Here is a 23,433-nt window from a genome sequence, read left to right on the forward strand (position 1 = left end):
TTCTCACCATGTCTTCCCTCTCTCCTTCATCATATTTTTCTGAATTTTTTTCCAATTTCAATGGACCAGATTATAATGTTAGTGATTATAATGCTAATTCAACATCCTCCACATCCCTATGTAATTATTTCTTCCAATAGATTTTTATATATAAATACATGCATTTATGTCTTTTGTCATGTACATTATGCATATTTGGCATGTGTTTTTAATTAAATGTGTATATATGCCATATACATATCTGCATGATCATTTCATCAATATCCCATGTTTAGTCTTCCCAATTCTTTTCTCTCATATGTGCATTTAATGTTGATTTTGCTTGATTTTTAGAATCTCCTCCCTCCCAAAACACAGCCTGTATCCAGTGTGACTTCCTTGCCTTTGCCTTATCTACCTGGAAGCTATTTGTGTTTATTAATCCTAAGTTTCTTGAATATGTTTGTTAGTTGGGATCACCTTTTCCTCCTGGCAATCTTGTCATCACCGGGTGATGCATGAAAAATCAACAATGTAGAAAATACCAAAATGTCTTTCTCGGCTTCCCTTTACTCCTTGGACTTTCTTGTCCAAGGCCACTTTCCTTCTCTGATGATCCTCTTGGGTGGAAGAGAAAGTCACAGTAAGATCATGGATGACAGTGAACACTGTTGGGTGTGGTTTCATTTTCAGAGCTGGGTTTAGAGCCTTCCCTTGAATGAAGAACCCTCCCCAGCTGGAAGGTAATGCTCTTGAACGCTCAGCTGACAACATACGTGGGCATCAAGTCATTGGCCACATTCATGCCTCAAGTGTCCTAAAACCGAAGATGATCAAAAGAAAACTGCCGTTCAGCAAGTGGAGACTGGCATGCAGATTCCCTGGCCTGCAAGCTTAGGGTACGAAGGTAATCACATCTATGGCTCTTAGCTGCACTCTCTCCTTATTTCTCTCTGTCTATGATGACAGCTCCTTCTCCCACGGCTTTTCTCTTCCCTATTTGTTCTCTCCAGCAGCTGCTGTCACCTCTGTCTGGTCTTACCTCTGTGTCCCATGGGCTGCCACCCTGCCAGGCGCTTCTGGTCCTCATCGCCTGTTCGCTCTCTGAACTCTGCTCTGTTCCCACTGCTGCTGTCCTGAGAGTCCCTCTCACGGCCGCAGGAGAGCCCAGACTCCTTGTCCCCCTCCAAGTGCATGGTGTGAGCTGCTAAACACAGGGTTCTTTGCCTGGAATCGTACAGCTTGAGTAATTTGCCTTTCCTTCCTGCATCCCAAACTCCATTGCCCCTTTCTGCTGGGAGCATTGCTTTAATACGTCATTTATACACAGATTTTTCTCTTGGGACAGCTTTTGAGCAACCCAACTAAGTCAAACTTTAACCCTCACCTTGTACATGGGAATGAGAAGTGTTAAAAATGAGCACTAAGAACCCCAAATCAAAAACTAAATTAGAACCTGGGTCACAGACGAGAGTTCCCTACTAGCCTGGAGTCAGGTATGTCTTCAGCTCTAGATGGGCAACCTTATGCCAATGTGGATGAAGTTTCCGGGGACTGTGTCTGCTCCCCATGGAGTCACTTAGCTGACATTAACTGGAGAACATTTATGACATTCCAAAGGGACCTCAGCCAAACGTAGATGCAGAGGGCAGGGCAGGACTTTGAACCTGCATAGACCACGAGGTACATTGTCACCTCTCTCCTTTATATTCGCATATCTACTTCTACAAGCTCAGTTAGAGTCTAAAACACAACTCGGGTGAATCTTGAGGACAGAGAAATACGAGAGCATTTAATGAATTAACTTTGAGAAAAGTGAGTCCAGGAGCCAGCTTTATGTCTACATAAGATGATAGACAAGAACCTATCTACTTACAGGACAGACTTTGCCTCAGACCAGCCCAAGCGAGAGATTTAACTGAAATTGTCAGAAGAAAGACTAAAATCCATAGAGCCACAGAGAATGAAGGCAATCATGAGAGAAATGAGGATAGGAAAGAAAATGATGGGAAATCAGGTTGGTTCATTCACCATCTCTAAATCCTGCTACCATGTAATAAGCATCTGGTGAGATTTCAATAAAGATGAATGCCTTGAACGGACATCTTGAGATTCTCACTTAAATGGTCTGGGGTGTGATTTGAGCATCAGTACCTTTAAAAAACTTCCATGATATTCTAATATACAACCGAAGATGACAAGGACCACTGGTCTACTCTGACCTCAGGTTTTCAACATGGAGATGACCACATGTGTGGCTACTCCACACAAAAGGTTGAGCATCCATCAGACATTGATGGGATCTGTATTTAGCTCTCAATAGTCGTGTTTGTAGAATTTAGAAAAAAGTCAAAAAGAAAAACAAGAAAATAGGTGGATTAGACCTATAGTCTCTCTACTTAAAGCACACTTGCTTAATTTTAAATACAAGTAAAATAAGAAATAGTCATTATATTGAAACCCAGTATACATATTGAATATTACACATATTCAAATTTAGTATTTTCTTTTCAATTTTATTTTATTGTATTTTATGTTTTATTTTATTTTATTTTATTTTTAAGACAGAATCTCGCTCTGTCACCCAGGCTGAAGTGCAGTGGCGCAGTCTCAGCTCACTGCAACCTCCGTCTCACAGCTTCAACAATTCTCAGGCCTCAGCCTCCTGAGTAGCTGGGATTACAGGTATATGCCACCACACTTGGCTGATTTTTGTATTTTTTTAGTAGAGGCACGGTTTCACCATGTTGGGAAGGCTAGTCTCGAACTCCTGGCCTCAAGTGATCCATCCACCTCGGCCTCCCTGGAATTTAGGCATGAGCCATCATGCCCAGCCTTCTTTTCAATTTTAAAATAAATTTTGCAGTTTACATTTCCACACACTGATTCCAGAGCCCATGAATGGGTTCAGCACTGCGATGTAAAAATTCCACTTTGCTCAATTCTTGTCATTCAGCCAAATCCTCAAAGAGAACTCGTAGTTCTCACTCAACTAGAGAGAACATAATAATAAGTAAAAACTGAAACTTGGCTGGGCGTGGTGGCTCATGCTTCTAATTCCAACACTTTGGGAGGCCAAGGAGGGTGGATCATCTGAGGTCAGGAGTTCGAGACCAGCCTGACCAACATGGTGAAACCCTGTCTCTACTAAAAATACAAAAATTAGCTGGACGCGATGGCACGTGCCTGTAATCTCAGCTACTTGGGAGGCTGAGGCAGGAGAATCGCTTGAGCCTGGAAGGCAGAGGTTGCAGTGAGCTGAGATCACACCACTACACTCCAGCCTGGGTGATAGAGCGAGACTCTATCTAAAAAAAAAAAGAAATAATAATAATAATAATAATAAAACTGAAACTCAGGAAGAGATGATATATGAATACTTTTTTATGCTACCCTTGACGCTGGCATAAAATACTAAAAAAAAAATCTTTCCCAACAAACCACTTTGGGAAAAATATAACAGGGAGAGGAGAACGTAATAAAACACAAACTAATCCTTTTCACTTTCTACTTCAGAGTTTTGTCGATCAGGTATTGAGAATATTCCTAGAAATGCCTTAGGGTGTAACCAGGTGTGGAATCAACTTCAGGGAATTAGGGATAATAAGATGGGCCACAGTTACAATCACCACCGTTCCTTTGTAATTCCATTTGACTCTTTCCTTTTCCTTTTTTTCTGATCCTTTTTGGAAGAACACATGATATTTCTCTTGTCTTTTTCTCATTTTTTATTTTAACCAACAAAACAAGCAGCAGTGACATCATATTTCTTTGTGAAAACTCATTCCTATCCTAGCCAAGGTGACCCAGCAACCTCTAATGACTGTCGAGAACTCCAGATTGGAGAATTGACTCTCCCTTCTCTCCAGCTTATTGAAAGGGACTTCGTGCATGGGTTCTAGTTTCAGGGTTGTCAATAGCAAGTCATGTGGCTTTAGTTAAGTCAGCCCTGTGGCATCACTGCTCCTCTGTTGTAAAAGGCAGAACTGGATGTGCTTGTGGTCTGAGGTCCTTCCTGTATCTCACCTCCAGGGTTCTTCCCATGGCCCTGCCCACCCTTCCCTAAGAGATGGGGACATGGAGTGGTAAGGGAGTGGGTTTCTCTGCAAAAGGTCCTTTCCTTCTGCAGCCCTCTGTTTCTGAGCTTTCATGGTTGATGCTGAGAACATCCTCACTGAGAGGTGTGAAAAGCCATTACTCTGCTCCAGACAGAAGGAATCAGGAGGAAAGGGGCTGATGTCACCGGCTGCTGGTTGGGCAGAGCTGGGGTCCCTATATCCTTCACCTCAAACTGACTGGAAGTTCAAGGGCATTTACTTTTCACTTGTGGATAGCACTTGCCTCTTCACCCAGCCTGAGGCTCACCCTTCAGCTCATCCTCCTAGCGGGAGCTCAGTTTGCCCCTGGGCTATCACCACTTAGCAGTCTCTAGACTCAGCCATCAGCAGGACCTGACAAAGATGCCCATTTGATCTTTCCTTCTCTGTCTCCTACAGATACTGAATGCTGCTGGAACAATGAAAAGAAAGAACGGATGTCACAAAAAGCATTTTCATTTAATGAAAAAAACTAAAAGAGCAAAGCAATTGAAAGCTCAACACAACACAGGAGGGATCCATGGCTGAGGATTGTATTTCAGAACCACTGACTGCTCTTGACAATTGTTAACCCACTAGGCTCCTTTGGTTAGAGAAGCCACAGTCCTTTAGCCTCCACTTGATATCAATACTTACGAATACCAAAGCCAGATGGACAAACAGCATTGAGAGGCTTTAGCCCTGCTCCTCTCACTTCCATCCTGTAGAGAACAGGGACTTTGCCGGTGCAGAATATGAACAATGCCATGTTCTTGCTAAAAATGCTTAGCCTGAGTTTCATAGGAGGTAATCACCAGACAACTGCAGAATGTAGAACACTGAGCAGGACAACTGACCTGTCTCCTTCAGACAGTCCATGTCACCACGAATCACACAACAAAAAGGAGAAGAGACATTTGGCTTCAAAAAAAGTAAAAAGATAATGTAGCTACATTTCTTTAGTTATTTTGAACCGAAAGTATCTCCTCATCTTTTTGTTGTTGTCATTGATGGTGGTGATATGGACTCGTTTGTAGAGGACAGGTCAGCTGTCTGGCTCAATGTTCTACATTCTGAAGTTGTCCAAAAATGTCCTCATGATTAAATTCAGGCTAAACGTTTTGCCAGGAACACTGCAGCGTCACTACTGAGAGTTTCCTACCTCAGCCCATCTGCAGGCAGAGAAGGTCCAGTTTGTCCATCACCATTATCGTGATACTAGGACTGTCACTTGGTTAAGGAGGAATCTAGAAGACCTGTCCCTTTAAGGGACACCTTATTTTTAGTGAAGTAATTGGGAAAGTGGTTTTTAAAAGTATAAATGTCCTGGCTGGGCGCAGTGGCTCACGCTTGTAATCTCAGCACTTTGGGAGGCCGAGGCTGGCGAATCACGAAGTCAGGAGATCGAGACCACGGTGAAACCCCGTCTCTACTAAAAATACAAAAAAATTAGCCGGGCGTGGTGGCGGGCGCCTGTAGTCCCAGCTACTCGGAGAGGCTGAGGCAGGAGAATGGTGTGAATCCGGGAGGCGGAGCTTGCAGTGAGCCAAGATCACACCACTGCACTCCAGCCTGGGCGACAGAGCAAGACTCCGTCTCAAAAAAAAGAAAAAAAAAAAAGTATAAATGTCCTGTATTCTAATGATCATCCTCTAAATATTTTATCATTCACTAATCATCCCTGCCTGTGTCAATTATTATACTCATATCTCTACAATGGAAATTTTCTATTTCAGTTTTTACTATATCCTTGTTTTTGCTAGTTTCTGTGGTTGAAAAAAAAATTTCCCGCCTGGGTTTTGATTTTTGTCCACAGCTAACTTTAATCTATACAACTAAAACTTTTTGTCTATCACTTTGGACTGGTGAATTGTTTTTTTACATTCATTGTTATAATCTTTTATTATGTTGATTGGTTTTGGTAGGTAATGATGCGAATTAATAAAAACATTTTTATTTCTGTGTTTATTTTCTAAACCCTTCCACATTGTAGGCTATGTTTACCATATGTAGCAGATTGTGTTTACTACATTTCTTTGTTCTAGTTATTTGTATTCTCTGATAGTGTGTGTGTTTGTCTGTGTGTGCCTTTGGCATTTAGGAAGGGTTGTATAGGTCATGTTTAATATTGCACTAAAATGTTTTTGATAGTTTTTCCCTCTTTGAACTAGACACACTTTTAATATTTGGTTTATACGTTTTAAATTATAATTTTCTTTTTTGTTGTTTTTTTGAGACGGAGTCTTGCTCTGTCGCCCAGGCTGGAGTGCAGTGGTGCGATCTCGGCTCACTGCAAGCTCCGCCTCCCAGGTTCACGCCATTCTGCCTCAGCCTCCGGAGTAGCTGTGACTACAGGCGCCCGCCACCGCGCCTGGCTAATTTTTTGTATTTTTAGTAGATACGGGGTTTCACCATGGTCTCGATCTCCTGACCTCGTGATCCGCCTGCCTCGGCCTCCCAAAGTGCTGGATTACGGGGGTGAGCCACCGCGCCTGGCCTAAATATAATTTTCAACATCAAATATTTCCATATGACAACTACATGATTTGTTTTCTTTTCCCTATCTTCTTTACTTGCCACTTCTCATAATAGAAGATAGAGATGAAGATGGAAAGGAGAGAGAGAGAGAGAGAAGACAGAGAAGAGAGACAGAGAGAGAGAGAGACTGAGACTGATTTTAAGGAATTGGCTCATATAATTGTGGATGCTTGGTAAGACCAAATCTGATGAGGTAGGTGAGCAGGCTGGAGACTCAGGGGAGAGAGTTGCAGTTCAAGTCTAAAGGGAATCTGCTGGCAGAATTCCTCCTTGTTAGGGGGAGGTCAGGTTTTATACTATTAAGGCCTTCACCTGACTAGATGAGGCCAACTCACACAATGGAGGGTCATCTTCTTTACTCAAAGTCGGCTGATTTCGATGTCTCATTTCATCAAAAAACACCTTCACAGAAACATCAGAATAATATTTGACCAAATATCTGGGCACCATGGCCCAGCCAAATTTACACATGCAATTAAGCATCCAACATATAATATTGAAAGTGTAGAAAATCAAAGACAAAAGAACATCTTGAGAGAAGCTGGAGAAAGAAAACACCTTACCTTAGAAGAACAAGGATGAGTACTACATTAGACTTCTCTTCTCTTCATAAACCATGCAAGCAAGAACAGCATGCAGCTGACATATTTAGTATTGGAGGAAAAAGAACCCTGTTAACCTAGAATTCTGTAGAATTACCCTTCAAATATGAAGGAGAAATAAAAGACTTTCTTGACAAACAAAAATTGAGGGAATTTGTCACCAGTAATTTTGTCTTCCATGAAAGGTTAAAAGAAGTTCTTCAGAAAGAAGAAAAAACAACAAAGGTTTAAGACATATCTACACGAAGGAAGCAAGTTAGAGAAGGAATAAATGAAGATAAAATAAAATATTTTATTATGTTTATTCTTAATCCAGATAACTATCTGTCAAAATAAGAAAAACAGCAATAATAGATTGGATGATTATACATTATGAATACATCAAATGAATGAGAGCAATGTTTTAAAAGGTGGTAAGAAAGGAATTAGGAATTTTGTTTTTAAGGTACCTGCATGACCCATGAAGCATCATAACATTACTTTAAGTTGACTTAGATTATTTGTAAGTATATATGGCAAGCAATAGGGTGAAAACAAAAACACCATTTTTCTTTTAAGAAATGGAATTTGTATTGTAAGAGAGAAGAAAAAAACGGGATCATATAACATGTTCAATTATAGCCAGAGAAGGTAGAAAAAGACTAAAAGACACAAAAGGAAACAACGAAGAAAGTCAAAAAATAGAAACAGTTACACATATGGTACATATTAATCCAATGATATCAATAGTCACTTTAAATGTGAATGGTCCAAGTACACCAATTAAAAGACAGAGACTGGCAGAATGGAAAATGAAGTCCAACTATATGTCATCTACAACGAACCTACTTTAAATAAGAAGACACAGAGATATTAGAAGTGAAGAGATGGAGAAAGATATATCATACCCATCGTAATCAAAAGAAAATTGGAGTAGCAGCTGAGCACTGTGGCTCACACTTGTAATCCCAGCACTTTGGGAGGCCAAGGCAGGTGGATCACTTGAGGTCAGAAATTCAAGACCAGCCTGGCCAACATGGTGAAACTCCACCTCTACTAAAAATGCAAAATTAGCCAGCCGTGGTGGCGCATGCCTTTAATGCCAGCTACTTGGGAGGCTGAGGCAGGAGAATCGCTTGAACCTGGGAGACGGATGTTGCAGTGAGCTGAGATTCCCCCATTGTACTCCAGCCTGGGCAACAAGAGCGAAACTCTGTCAAAACAAAAAACAAACCAAAAGAAAAGCAAACAAACAAAAAAACTACAGTAGCTACATTAATTTGAGACAGAGCTGACTTCAGAGGGAGGAAAATCATGGGGATAAAGAGAGTCTTTACATAATGATAAAGAGGTCACTTCTCCAAGAAGATATGACAATCCTTAAATGATATGCATCTAACAATAGAGCATCTAAATATCAGGGGCAAAAGCTGATAGAACTTCAAGGACAAATAGACAGATTCACTATTACAGTGGGAGACTTCAGCATCAGTAATTGACAGATCCAGCAGGCAGGAAATCAACAAAGATATAGTGAAACTGGACACCACCGTCAGTCACCTGGATCCAACCGACTTTTTAGATTACTTCACCCAGCAAGAGCAGAATACATACTCTTTTTAGGGTCACATGGAGTGTTCACCAAGATCCACCACATTCTGGCCCACAAAACAGACTTTAATGGGATAGAAATCATACCAAATATGCCCTCCATTCAAATTATGGAACTGAAGTAGAAATCAACAACAGACAGCTGGAAAACCCCAAAAGTGGAGATCAGACAACACACTTCTAATAACATATGGGTCAAGAAAAAGTCTCAGGGCAAATTACATATTTTGAGCTAAATGAAAATAAACATACAACTTATAAAAAATGTCTGGGTGCAGGAAAATTGGTGCTTAGAAAGAAATTCATAATATTCAATGCCTATGGTAGCAAAGAAAAAATATCTACAATCAATAATCTGAATTTACACTTTAGGAAACTCAAAAAACAAGAAAAAATTAAATCCAAAGTAAGTGGAAAGCAAGAAACAATAAAAATTAGAGGAGAAATCAAGGAAATTGAAAACCAGAAATCAATAGAGAAAAATCAACAAAACCAAAACGTAGTTCTTCAAAATAATCAATAAAATTGATAAACATCCAGCTGGTGAACCAAGAAACAATGAGAGAAGATACAAATTACAAATAACAAAAAGAAAAGAAGGTCGTCACTACTGATCTCATGGATATTAAAAGGATAACAGATGAAGATTATCAACAATTCTCTGCTCACAAATTTGATAATTTGATGAACTGGACCAAGTCCTTGAAAGACACAGTCTACCAAAAGTCACACAAGGAAAAATATATAACCCAAATAGATCTCTATCTATTAATGAAATTGAAGCAATGATTAACAACCTTCCAGAACAAAGTACCAGATCTAGATGGTTTTACTACCAAACATTTAAGGAAGAAATGATACCAATTATCTCTAGAAAATGGAAGCCAAAGGAACACCTCTCTGGTCTAGGAGGCACTTTACTCTAGCAGCAAAACCAGACAAATGGTTTTGAACCAGGATATTGAACTAGCCTGCACTGCTGACCAGCTCCTGAAACTTAGCCCTGGAAGAACTGTAGAAGCAAGAAGGAAACATGGCTTACCAGACCTGTGAAAAATGGTAACTCTCCCTTAGAGACCAAGGCGGTTTTGAACCTGTGTATGTGGAAGGTTGATGTTCACAGGTAGGAGGGAGAGAACGACATAGAGAAAAGTATTTTCGGTTCTGCTCTTGCTTCTGACTCCCTTGCTATGGGCCAACTGCGGCTCTTACCCCTTCACGAAAGAGATTTGTCAGCAGCTGTTTATTTTTTGAGACAGAGTCTCGCTCTGTCGCCCAGGCTGGAGTTCAGTGGCGCGATCTCGGCTCACTGCAACCTCCGCCTCCCGGGTTCCAGCGATTCTCCTTCCTCAGCCTCCCGAGTAGCTGGGACTACAGGCGGGCACCACCACGCCCAGCTAATTTTTTTGTATTTTTAGTAGAGATAGGGTTTCACCATGTTGGCCAGGATGGTCTGATCTCCTGACCTTGCGATCCGCCCACCTCGGCCTCCCAAAGTGCTGGGATTACAGGCGTGATCCACCGCGCCCCGCCATCAGCGGCTCTTAATCCGCCAGTGCGGCAGCTGCGATGCGACTCCTGGACACATATAAGCTTCCCTGAGGAAAAGAGTAGATGAAAACAGGAGAGGACAAACCAGATGATCCCGGGGCTTTCCTTTTCCAGCTTTCCTCCGCAAACCTCCAGAGGTAATGATTGTCATGGCCTCTCCAGCACGATGCTTAAAGAGACGCATTACAAAGAATCCCCTAGACAGAAGATTTGCCTGGTGGAGTATAAAACAGGGGAGATCAAAATGAGTTTTGGGGACGTGCTGCCCTCCACTTGGGGCCCATCCTTCATTTTGCCGATACCACCAAAGACTGGGCCTTCCTCGACAGGAAGATCCGAGGCACCTCTCCGCCGCTCCCCTCATCTGCATGCGGTTCCTTCCCACACGCCTCCCCTGTCCCTGGGCCCGCGTCCCCACTCCCCCTTCCCCACTGCGTATGTCTGTCCGACCCTACAGCTTCTCTCCTTTCGAGAATGTCATTTCTTGAGCCGCACTCCACCGCGATACGTAGTCTGGCCAAGGTCCAGTCAGTGAAATCGGTGTCCAGGTGACCGTGTATTTCAGGGATCCGCCAGAAGAGACAGTAAACGTCCCGCCGGTTTTAGGGACAAATATGCAAAAACGCAGAGACCAACCAGACACACTAGCTACTTCAAAGACAGTCTCTGCAAAGTCTTTGCTTAGAAAATTCCACTCCAGAAGGAACCGGAAAGCTATACAGTAGTTCCCTTTTCTTTCTGTTTATTATTGCGGCTGTGACCTACCTAAGTATACACAGTTATGGTAAATAAATGTAAAAACCAAATTGTGCAAAAGCTGCGCGCTGCACCAAGCAGGAGTCGAACGCGGACCTCCAGCATGGGAAACAGGAATTCTACCACTAAACCACTGACGCCTCCTGTCAACAAAGCCTGCGGCCTTTACATGGAAAAAGGTAAGATCGGGACATGGGAAGAGGAGTCAAGATTTTTACCGTGTTCTCTTTGGAACATGTAACTAACAAAAAAGGACACCCTAGGCAAAGGCTCACATTAGGGATTTGCATCAGGCAACACCAGAAAGTTATGGCTTCTCATTAAAAGAGCTGACCTGAAAAAGCCTTATTCTGAAATAGACTGTACAACTGGATAACAAACCTCTGTAAGAAAACACCAGAAATTCACTCAGTTTCTTGTCTCCGGTGCGTATCCAACGTGAACCTGTGGAAAGTTCTTGCCTCGCTTCTTGATACCTTCTCTTTGCCTTTCCAGCGCCTGGGGTCTTCCAAACCCTTTCCTCCCAACCTTGACACGAACATCAGTACTTTCCTCAAAAAGGCCTTCAGAACCCAGGGACGCTGGTTTGGAAAGCTGGACTCTTGGGATTGTGCCTGGGATAGTCTCGGAGACCTGGGTAATAATTGAGCTTCTCTCCTCACATACCTATTTCAAATTCCTAGAAAATGCCAGGGATCAGATCTTGCTTTTAACTTCTTATGCCTTACAAAGACAAAAAGAAGAGCGAAGAAACGGACATTTCACTCCAAGATGTCTTCCCTTCACCTCGCCCTCGTCGGCCACCCAAGGAGGCCAGTTCAGGGAAAAACAATTCCATTCGATTCCCTTCTATTCTAGTTGGATGCTAGGATATTACTCCTCTAGCTAATGTAAAGCGTTCTTTTGCCATTTCCCTTTGTCTGATATCCATGTTTTCATTCTCATTCTTTTGTTTACAATAAGCCTGGTACAGATTTGCACCACTCTTTTTTGTTGTTGTTATTTTCTTTTCTTTTTAAATGTTTTGTTTCCAATTTTTACTTTAAGTTCAGGGGTACATGTGCAGGATGTGCAGGTTTGTTCCACAGGTAAACCTGTGCCATGGTGGTTTGCTGCACAGATCATCCCACCACCCAGGTACTAATCCCAGCATCCATTAGCTCCTCTTTCTGATGCTCTCCCTCCTCCCCGCTCTACCCTCTGGCAGGCTCGAGTGTGTGTTGTCGCCACCACCACCCTATCTGTCCATGTATTCTCTTCATTCAGCTCCCACTTATAAGTGAGAACACAGAGGGTCATGATGATGCCACTCCTCCAAGGATTTCAGGGTTCCCAGACTCCTAGTTTTCGGTCTAGATCTTCTGGAAGATCTTATTCTTGGGGAGCTACACGTTCTCGCGTTTGGGGCTCTTTCAGGTTCTATCTCCATTTTCCCCTCAATTCCTCCCCATTCTGCTACAATAAAAAAACAATTCTCACCTCCGGAAGATCCCGCCTCTGCCTCCGCACGAGCCTTTCAGGAGGTCTGGATGTCTGGTCCACCGCTCACCGGCTTCTTTCCCCACTTTTGCTTTTCCCTTCCTCCGCTCCCGCCCTCCCGCCCCACGACCGGACCACCGCCCACCTGAGCCTCCGCGGCTCCACTGCGCAGAAGGTGCACCGGAGGCCCTGCCCGTTGCCCGCCCCGCGGGGTGCCGAGAAGTCAACCTGAATAAACGCCTTGTAAAAAGAACTTTCTAATGGAAAAATATCTTATGATTTCCATTCCCAACGCTCTTCAGAGGACTAAAAGATAAAGGTCACGATGGATTCATTCAACAAGTCCTAATCCTGCGCCCTGGTGAGTGCCAGAACCTGCTCCCCGCGAGGGGATCCACGAGCGACCCTCACCACTATCCCTGCCCTGGTGGAGCCTCCGTGCGGGACACAGGATCCGAAGATGGCAGCGGAAGCTCCGCAGCGCCCCGAAAGCGACTGGGCAGGGGGGCACAGGCTCCCTCACTGGGTGAAGGCGGCACAAAGAACCGGAAGAGCCATCCCGGTAGCTCACCCGGCGTTCAGCTTCCCTTGGGCCCCCTGGCTGCTTGGGCCCAGGTCGCGGACCAGGGCGTTTCCAGGAGTTTCTGAAGCGGACGAGGGGCAGGGCGGGCGAAGGCCATTCGGCTCTCCTTCTGGCTTCAGAATCTCCCAACCCGCAGGTGTCCAATGTGACCAGCGCGACTCACCGCTCTAATCGCTCCGGTTTTCCAAGGCCTTGCTCAGTAGTCCTGCCAGGCGGGCCCTGAGGCTGGAAGGGATGGAGGAGTTTGGTGAGTGCGCCCTGCCTATAGCGCCCAGTGGAATCACTAGTACCTGTCTCTGTGGCGCAATCGGTCAGCGCGTTCGGCTATTAACCGGACGGTGGGTAGTTCAAGCCCACCCAGGGACGCCTGTTCTAGCTTTTAAAGCGTTCATGTATTATCATCACTAGAGAATCTACCCCTATTCTTCCCATAGTCCTAAGTCCGAAAGGTTGGTTCCAGGCCAGCCAGGGATATGCCCATTTCAGGAAGGTTTTTCTCATCTCAGGATTCTAGTCACAGTTAACAGGGATCCCTATCAAGAGCCACCCCACTCAGAGATCCAATTCGGACAGAGTATCTCCTGAAATGTCAGGTTGTCTTGTGCCTGAGTGCAAGAGTCAGAGACCAAACAAGTCACTTCTGGTGCGACAAAATCCTCATGCTGTCCCTTATAGGCTTGGATGGGTTATAGACCGGACTCCATTTTTTCATTTTTAACAGGAGGCCTAGAGAGGTGTCCTATCCCCATGATGGGCCTGGATTTAGTGATTGCTCTGTCAATAATGTGACCAGTGGAATCATTGATCATCATAATAATCCTCTCCATCATTTTTGAAAACAGCATTTCCCCCCTCAGTTTGTGCATGATTTACTTAACCCTTTTCAAAATGTGTTTGAAGAGATTGGCTTCATGATTTTAGGATTACAGAGAATCGTGAAACCATCATTCTTCTACATATATCTTTGACCACTGACTTTTCTATAGTGTAGAGAACTAGATGTGCCACTGCTATATTACAGGCTTTTTAATTTTTATTTTTAGTTTTTATGACAGGGTCTCATTCTGTCTCTCAGGCAGGAGCACAGTGGCCCAACCATGTCTCACAGCAGCCTCGTCTTCCCAGGCTCAAGCGATCCTCCCATCTCTCAGCCTTCCCAGTAGCTGGGACTAGAGGTGTGGGCCATGATGCCCTGCTAAATTTTGTATGTTCTGTAGAGAAGAGGTTTCACCATGTTGTGCAGGCTGGTCTCCAAACTCCTGGGCTCAAGCAGCTCCAAGGCCTCCCAAAGTGCCAAGATTTACAGGCATGAGCCACTGCAATGGACCTTACATAATGCCTCTAACTTCAGCACATTTAGCAAATTTATCCTCTGCGGGAGTGATACCAAATCATATTCCAATTTATTTCTCAACTCTAATACTGTCCCTTTCTTCATTTACTTGCTGGCACAACAAACTTTGTCTGCCACCCTCCCCCACTCCACTTTATTTTAGACTAGATCTCACTCTGTCACCCAGGATGGAGTGCAGTGGCTTGATCTCAGCTCACTACAACCTCCATCCCCTGGGCTCTAGTGATCCTCCCACCTCAGCCTCCAGAGTAACTGGATCTACAGGCATGCACCACCACATTCACCTTTTTTTTTTTTTTTTTTTTTTTTAGAGCTAGGGTCTTGCTATGTTGCCGAGGTTGGTCTCCAACCCCTGGGCTCAGGAGATCCATCTGCCTCGGCCTCCCAAAGTGCTGGGATTTCAGGCATGAGCCACCGTGTTGGCCATGTGCCCATGATATTCTAATAAGGGAACAGGTTCCCTCCTGGCTTAACTAAGGGGACAATACAACAGAAGGACATGGTGGACATTACTCACAGATATTTTGTTGCATAGGATGGACAGCTAAACTTCTAAGACATTTTATGTGTATTTTATTTTATTTTATTTTATTTTATTTTTTGAGACAAGGTCTTCCTCTGTTGTCCAGGCTGCAGTGCAGTGGCATGATTATAGTTCACTGTAGCCTCAAAATCCTGGGCTCAAGTGATCCTCCTGCCTCAGCCTTCCAAGTAGCTGCGACTATGGGTATGCACCATCATAGCTGGCTATTAAACAATAATAATAATTCTGTAGAGATGTGATCTCACTATGTTGCCCAGGCTGGTCTCCAACTCCTGAGCTCAAGTGATCCTCCTACCTCAGCCTCCCGAAGTTTTGTGCTGAGATTACTGGCATGAGCCACCATGGTCAGCCCTGTTTCTTTTTAAAATTTATTTATTTTGGGACAGGGCCTCACTCTGTCACCCAGGCTGGAGTGTAGTGGCATGATGATGGCTCACTGCAGCCTCAACCTCCCCAGGCTCAGATGATCCTCCCACCTCAGCCTCCTGAGTAGCTGGGACTAGCAGCATACACCAACATGCCTGGCTAATTTTTGTATTTTTTTTGTAGAGATGGAGTTTCATCACGTTGACCAGGCTGCTCTCCAACTGAGCTCAAGCAGTGCACCTGCCTCAGCCTCCTAAAGTGCTGGTATTACAGTCATGAGTCACTGTGCCTGGCTTGTCATTGTTTCCTGTGGTGATCAAGTCATATGGGTCCAGAGAAGACAGATCACAGTGACTTCTTTGATTGCTTTCTGCCAAGTTGCTTATCCAAAGAAAGCAAAATCACAATGGTCCCAGACATTTTTTTTTCTCCTCCCCTTTCCTCTTTTCTTTATAAATCTTGATTTTACTTCTATTTGCTGAAAACAATCTAATGCCAGTTCTCCCTTCTGTATTAATGGAGAATGAGGATGCAGATAAGTGTCTCTATATGATTCCTTGACAGATTTCTTTCAGAGGCTATGTCTATAAAAATTAGTCCATCTGAGACCCATCATTGGAGCCAACAGAATCCTGCACCTAACAGGCCCCTGGTGCAGACCTGGATCCTTAGAGCTATTGGCTCTTTTTCCCTCAGTTCTTCTGTTTTCATGAGCAGAAACTGAGCTCTTTTGCCTTTAAAATACTAAGTATGGTCATTGGACAAGTCCTTTCCTTCTCTCTCTCTCTCTCTCTCTCTCTCTCATGTTTGCATCATTGTTTTCTGCCATCAGTGGCATCAGTGTAGATTTCTGGTAAACGTTATGGAGTGAATTTCTCGGGACAATCTCTGTTGGGTGGTGTTTGGCAAGAATCCAGTCCGTTTGGCGATACCTGACAACTAATCTAGTCTGTGAGTCTTTTTTGACTGTTTATTCATTGTCCTGGGAATAATTGTATTTCCTGATTCTTGAGACTGCAGCAAATGGGAAGTTGCTCATGTCTCAGCTTTCCAATGTTTGGTAAAAATTTTATGGGCCCAGTAGCTGTCATTATCTGCAAGAGTGGCATCTCTATTATAAAGATGATCTTACTACTCAATGCCTCTCACCCCCAACCGAATTTCATTCCGTAGGAGCTCTTGGCTGTAACAAATTAATAGGCCTAAAGGAGATCCTAGCACAGGAAGAAAACTGAATCTGCAGCACGTAAGGAACAGTTTTCTTTGATTCATATATTCGGGTTTCTAACCAGCTGAAAAATCCAAATATATGCCCTTTAAGGATTAAGTTTAAATCACACTACAGAAAGGAGAAAAAAAGAGTGATATGATCACAAGTAAGCAATGGAATCAGCAATTTGAGCACTTCTCAGAACTACACAAATCAAATTTAACAATCTCTAGAACAGTAAGGAAGTTCAGCCCTTAATGAAAATGGATGAAAAGAAATTATTCATTCACTTTTACATGCCTGGAAGGAGAATGTCCTGCCAGACTCAAAAGGGGATCAAAGAATTACTCAGATTTTCAGCAGTGAGGGTTTTCCAAGGATCTAATGATGTTAATTTTTCAGTTTCTTTCCCTCACTGATAAGCATTGTTAATAGACACCATTGCCTCTGTTTTCACCTTAAATGATGCTACGTAATCCAATTATTTGCTTTCGAATGCCCCCTAGTTTGGTGGAAGGAATTTTTCTAATGTATGAATATATTTTCTTATGAAACCAATTGGCATACTCTTTCAGTGGAGTGAATAGATAAAGTCTCTAAAACTTTAAAGAAATTACTGCTTGATTATCTTAAGTACAGTAATAATCACATACATAAAATTAAAATAAGAAAATTAGGCAGGGTGTGGTGGCTCACACCTGTAATCTCAGCACTTCAGGCAGCTGAGGAGGGAAGATCGATTGAGGCCAGGAGTTCCATACCAGCCTGAGCAACATAGTGAGACTCCTGTCTCTACAAATTTTAAAAAATTAGCTAATTAAGCCAGGCGCAGTGGCTCACGCCTGTAATCCCAGCACTTTGGGATGCCAAGGTGGGTGGATCACCTGAGGTCAGGGATTCAAAACCAGCCTGGCCAACATAGCGAAACCCCATCTCTACTAAAAATACAAAATTAGCTGGGTCTGGTGGCGCATGCCTGTTAATCTCAGCTACTTGGGAGGCTGAGACAGGAAAATCGCTTGAACCTGGGAGGCAGAGGTTGCAGTGAGCCGAAATCGCATCATTGAACTCTAGCCTGGGCAACAAAAACGAAGCTCAGGCTCAATAATAATAATAATAATAATGCAAGAATGTAATAGTCCCTTCCCAAAATTAACCCCTGAGGAGCTAAGGGATGTATGCACACAAGTAACCGTGTTTATTCTGGTGACCTGACCAAAGAAAAAGAAATTTCAAAGCCCCCTTGGGCCCTCACTGCTGCCCAGATGTCTGGGAGTGTCAGCCACCTCTTGACCTCAATCCCCTGCTTCTTTCCCCTTTCCTTAACATACAAGAAGCCAGAAATTTTTATTAACTTGAGATGTTTCGTTAGGTCATTAGTTCACCATCTTCTTGGTTTGCTAGCTCTCTGAAATAAAGTCACCTTCCCTGCCCCAACACCTTGTGTCTCCTGACTTCTTGGCTGTCATGCAGCAAGTAGGGTGAGATTTGGACTCAGTTACTTACTAATTCAGTACGTAATATCTTTAAAAGGAGATAATTCTAGAAACTAGGAGACTGAATTATTCCACTTACAATTTCTTCCTAAATATATTTAGATGTCATCTAATACATGATGCCATCATCCTCTATTAAATGTCACCTCAATATATATAGTTAATTTTAAAATCCATGACTAATATTAATGATTATATGGAGTTAATAATGGAGTTAATAAATAATTTTGATAATAATAGAGTTAATAAATAATAATAATTAATTTTGATTGCCTTAAAATTAAATAGTTAATAAATAATAAATAATTTTGATTGCCTTAAGATTCTCTATTACTTTACTTGGAGAATAGTGTTGCTTGTTGAGTTCACAACATATATATATACACACACAGTATATATCTATATATACACACACAGTATATATATATATATATACACACACACATATATATACACACACAGTATATATATATATATACACACACAGTATACATATATATACACACACACATATATATACACATACAGTATATATATATACACACACATATATATACACATACAGTATATATATATATACACACACACACATATATATACACATACAGTATATATATATATACACACACACACATATATATACACATACAGTATATATATATATATATGTATATATATATATACACACACACACACACACACACATTTTTTTTCTGTTTTTGAGACACAGTCTCACTCTGTCACCAAGGCTGGACTGCAGTGGTGCAATGATAGCTCACTGAAACTTCAGCCTCCAGAGCTCAGATGATTCTCCTGCCTCAGCCTCCCAAGTAGCTGAGACTATAGGTTCCCCCCCACCACACCTGGCTAATTTTTGCATTTTTAGTAGAAATGGGGTTTCACCGTTTTGGCCAGGCTGATCTCAAACTCCTGACCTCAAGTGATCCGTCCACCTCATCCTTCCAAAGTGCTGGAATTACAGGCATGAGCCACCTTGCCTAGCCCTACGTATTGAATTTTTTTACGTGGCATTAGCTTTTAAATCAAACCAAAATCCAGCTTTGCAAAGAGAATATATCACTGAGAACCATGTACAACATGTAATGCTGGTGAGTTTTAATTATACCTCGGTAAACTTGACTTAAAAAAAAAAAGACATTCCCAGATTTTGGCATAACGGAAGCATTATAATCTTCTATTCATTTCTGGCAAGAGTATAAATAAGTTCAAAAACTTTGGGAAATTGTTTGGCAGTATATTCTAATGGTAAGACACACATACATATATGCTGTGACCCAGAAATTCAACTTTTCTACCCCGTAGACTTGTGCTTTCCAATATGATAGCCACAAACCACAGGTAGCTATTGAACACTGGAAATCTTGCTAGTGTCACATGGGGTAATGATAATATCTTAAATATACTTAGTTGAATATATATTATAAAAAATAATTTCACCTCTTTCTTTTTACTTTTTTTTTTTTTTTTTGAGACAGTCTCGCTTTGTCGCCCAGGCTGGAGTTCAGTGGCGCAATCTCGGCTCACTGCAAGCTCCGCCTCCCGGGTTCACGCCACTCTCCTGCCTCAGCCTCTCCGAGTAGCTGGGACTACAGGCGCCCACCACCACGCCTGGCTAATTTTTTATATTTTTTAGTAGAGACGGGGTTTCACCGTGGTCTCGATCTCCTGACCTCGTGATTCGCCCGCCTCGGCCTCCCAAAGTGCTGGGATTACAAGCGTGAGCCACCGCGCCCGGCCTCTTTTTACTTTTTAAAACATGTCTACTAATACCTTTAAAAGTACATATATGCCTGGCATTATAGTTCTATTGGAATTTCTATTTCTAGAGAAACATGTGAATATGGTTTACCAAAGACATGTAAAACAAATTCATATTTATTCAAAATATTCCTAAACTATAAAGAATTCAAATGTCTGAGGAAAGAAAAGAAATTTTATGTGAGGAAAGTGAGTGCTTTCAAATTAACAAGCCCAGAGTTAGGCATTAAAATGAGACAGCAGCAACGTCCTACTTCCCTGTTTTGAAGCCGTGTATTCATGTGTTGAAACTGCTTGCTATCATCACAAGTGGCTATAAACCAACCTAAATATGCTGCACTGGACACCATCTCTCACTCCCTGTAGCTGAACAATGTATAGCTAATCATTAATCAGTGTTATTTCTGTAAACTTCAGGGAGTTCCTGACAAGCAATTTTGTACCAGCCAACTTCCCGTCCCCCTTTTTGGTCTTTGGAAACCCACTTGTAACAAAGGGCAAATGGAGCCCATATCCAAGATTGCTTGGGCCTGAGTCTTCTGGGCAAGTGTCCTCACATTGGCTCAAACAAACTCTTTAAATCGTGTTTGTGCTTAAGCCCCTTCCTTCTAGGTCGACGTTTTTGGCCCAGTGAGCAGGATGCAGAGCAACTCATCTCTGACCATCCGACTGTTCTCTCAAAGGCCTCCAGGGTGGCTACATAGTAGTAAGAATTTGATTGGTGAGATCAGCTTGCAGTCCAGGAAGAGACAGTCTCCACGGTGTGTGTCTTTGAAGAGGTGCTTTGTCTTCAGAGAGCGGGGTGGGGGGGTTGGTTTTTGTGCCTCACAGGGTGTGTATCACACAATGGAGTTATACATATTCAGCACATTTGGGGAAACACCATTTCTGAGGGGTGTTGAGCTCATGTGAAATGGGTAAACATATATGTAAGGTGCACCCCATCTTCACATTGGGAAGAGATTTTAGCATTAAAATTAGGTGGAAATCGGCTCTTTATGTCAAAAGGTGAACTACAGGACATGAAGTCGGTTTGTGTGCAGTCCCTGTAACATGGCTGAAACTGGCTTGAGGTCTGCAGTTGCTTATCAGGAAAGAATGGAAGGGCACTCCTCTGTCCCATCAGAGGTCTAGTGATCTGGGTTGTAAATCCAGTTGAGAATTGCTGGGAAGATTTTGACAATTTGCCTGCTAGCTCCTGTTGTTGAGGAGTTTAGCAAGAGTGTGGTTTTTCTTGTAGCCATAGAAATTTAAGAAGTTGCTATGCCAGTCCAGCCCTGAATCCTTGACCCACAGGTAACTTTAGTTTCCTTAACCTAAGAGTCTGTCTTAGTCTACAAGGGGACATCTATTTTCATCTCTCAGACCACATTCCTCCTGGACTAGGTGCCTGGCCAGCTTTGAAATCCTCACATTCTGACTCAGAGAAACAGATGGGCAGTAAGTGGTGAATCCTCCTGAAATCTGGACCTTCCCACTCTTTGGTTGAAGGCCTGGAGTTTGCTTGAGTTGTCCTTTCCAGCCGTCCCTTTCTACAATGGAGGTTTTCTGTCTTTACCCTGTGGTTAAGAGACTTGAGTTTCAGGGGGAAAAAACTGCTCTCTCCACCTCTGCCTCAGGACAGAAGGTTTGGGTCACAGTCAGGCAAAGGGCTGTGTGGAAAACTTCTGCCTTTTCTGCCTCTGTCTCTCATCAGAAAGGTCTGGGTCAAGATATTGGCAGGTAGGCACTGGTGGTTTTGTTGTCTGTAGCATGCTTTTATGAAAGTTTGAACTTAGGTTTTCGCTTGTGACTAATTCTTGTTCTTTTTTTTTTTTTTCTTTTGAGACGGAGTTTTGCTCTTGTTGCCCAGGATGGAGTGCAATGGTGGGATCTCGGCTCATCACAACCTCTGCCTCCCAGGTTCAAGTGATTCTCCTGCCTCAGCCTCCCGAGTAGCTGGTTTTACAAACGTGCCACCACACCCAACTAATTTTGTGTTTTTAGTAGATACAGGGTTTCTCCATGTTGTTCAGGCTGGTCTCAAACTCCTGACCTCAGGTGATCTGCCCACCTCGGCCTCCCAAAGGGCTGAGATTACAGGTGTAAGCCAATGTGCCCGGCCTCTGTTAGTTCTTACCTGGAAAATGCACAGAGGTGCTTTCTCCAGCCCTGAAGAAAAGAAGCGATCTGCTCCCGCTGACCCATTCAGGGGCTCCAAGTGACCAGGGACGCTGCAGAGGTGTCACGGTCACTACTCACCATGTGAAGGCGGCCTCATAGAGCATTCCCCATCAGAAGAACGTCTTTATGAATCCCCTTTCCTGCTCTTCTGGGAAGGTATATGTGCGATGGGTCCCCCAGAGCAGATGCACTCTGTGGCCACTTGGTGGTTATAAACAGTGGGAGCCACTAAGACAGTGATACACAACTCTGGTGATATCTGTAGGAGTGACTACATAAGCAGGACACTGTGACCCAAAACACATCCCAGACTTTGGTCATCTTTGCAAAGCTCCTGAATTATGGGAAATCAAGCTTCAAAATCTGAGCATACTTTGAAGAAACAGCAGCGTTTAGAACCACCAGCTGGGTTTCTGTATAACAGTTATGAAGGATTCTCTTGTAAATATCCAAGAAACCTGACCCACCTAACCAGAAAAACTCATAAGTAGAATGGAGAAAACGGGGATCTTTTGAAATGCCTAAAATAATTTATTAAGGCACACAATTTGAAAAATTTGGTTTTAGAATCAGACAAATTAAATGGGAGACTTACTGCCAATGATACCTAGAAATTTCTAATAGAACTACGGAGAAAATTGCCTCCATTGAGGATTTAAACTGGGGATATCTGATGCTTTTTCTGAATTGAGAAATATTGAGGAGGCCTTGTCTCTTTCGCCTCCAACTGCTCCTCCTCCTCCTGCCCCTGCACCTGCATAGTCTCCCTTACCTGAGCCCTCCGGTCCTGCCTTGCCTCTTCTTCCATCAACATCACCTGAGGAAAGTCCCCAGGGCTCTGACCCCTTCCCTGAAACTTCTGTTCTTTTCAAGGTAAAACCCACAGGAAGAGGGGAGCCTACCATTGTGTATACTGCTTCACCATAATGTGAATTAAGAATATTGTGAAAGACTTCCCTTTTCTAAATTGAAATGCATTTTCCTCTTCTCTTTCTAAAGCAGGCTCTGCTTTAGATTTAGATGTAGATTGGAGGAGAATTCAGCAATGCACTTACAAGGCCAAACAAATCTGTCATTGATATTTTAAATGGTTAAAAACAATTTATTTATTTATTTATTTATTTATTTATTTATTTATTTATTTATTGAAACACGGTCTCATTCTGTCACCCATGCTGGAGTGCAGTGGCTCCATTATGGCCCACCACAGCCTCAAACTTCTGGGCTCTAGCAATCCTCCCACCTCAGCCTCCGAGTAGATGAGGCCAGAAGTGCATGCCACCATGCCTGGCTAATTCTTCGACTTTTTATAGAGAGGAGGTCTCACAGTGGTTTCCAGGCTGGTCTTGAACTCCTGGGCTCAGTCA

At 42.9% G+C, this 23,433-nt stretch overlaps 1 protein-coding gene, 1 non-coding gene and 1 pseudogene across 2 annotated transcripts in view; all 3 read left to right on the top strand.

Moving 5' to 3' along the window:
• LOC116468007 (neuroblastoma breakpoint family member 3-like) overlaps positions 1 to 877 on the top strand; it is a 29,230-nt pseudogene extending 28,353 nt beyond the window's left edge.
• The window catches only part of LOC116468019 (putative neuroblastoma breakpoint family member 7), a 901,770-nt gene that overhangs the window by 28,575 nt on the left and 849,762 nt on the right, over positions 1 to 23,433 (top strand). The window lies entirely within an intron of this gene.
• On the top strand, positions 13,447 to 13,520 carry TRNAN-AUU (transfer RNA asparagine (anticodon AUU)). Its single transcript has one exon. It is a non-coding gene; the product is annotated as a tRNA-Asn (tRNA).

The sequence above is a fragment of the Hylobates moloch genome, unplaced genomic scaffold, assembly GCF_009828535.3.
Source record: "Hylobates moloch isolate HMO894 unplaced genomic scaffold, HMol_V3 SCAFFOLD_5, whole genome shotgun sequence".
Lineage (NCBI taxonomy): Eukaryota > Metazoa > Chordata > Mammalia > Primates > Hylobatidae > Hylobates > Hylobates moloch.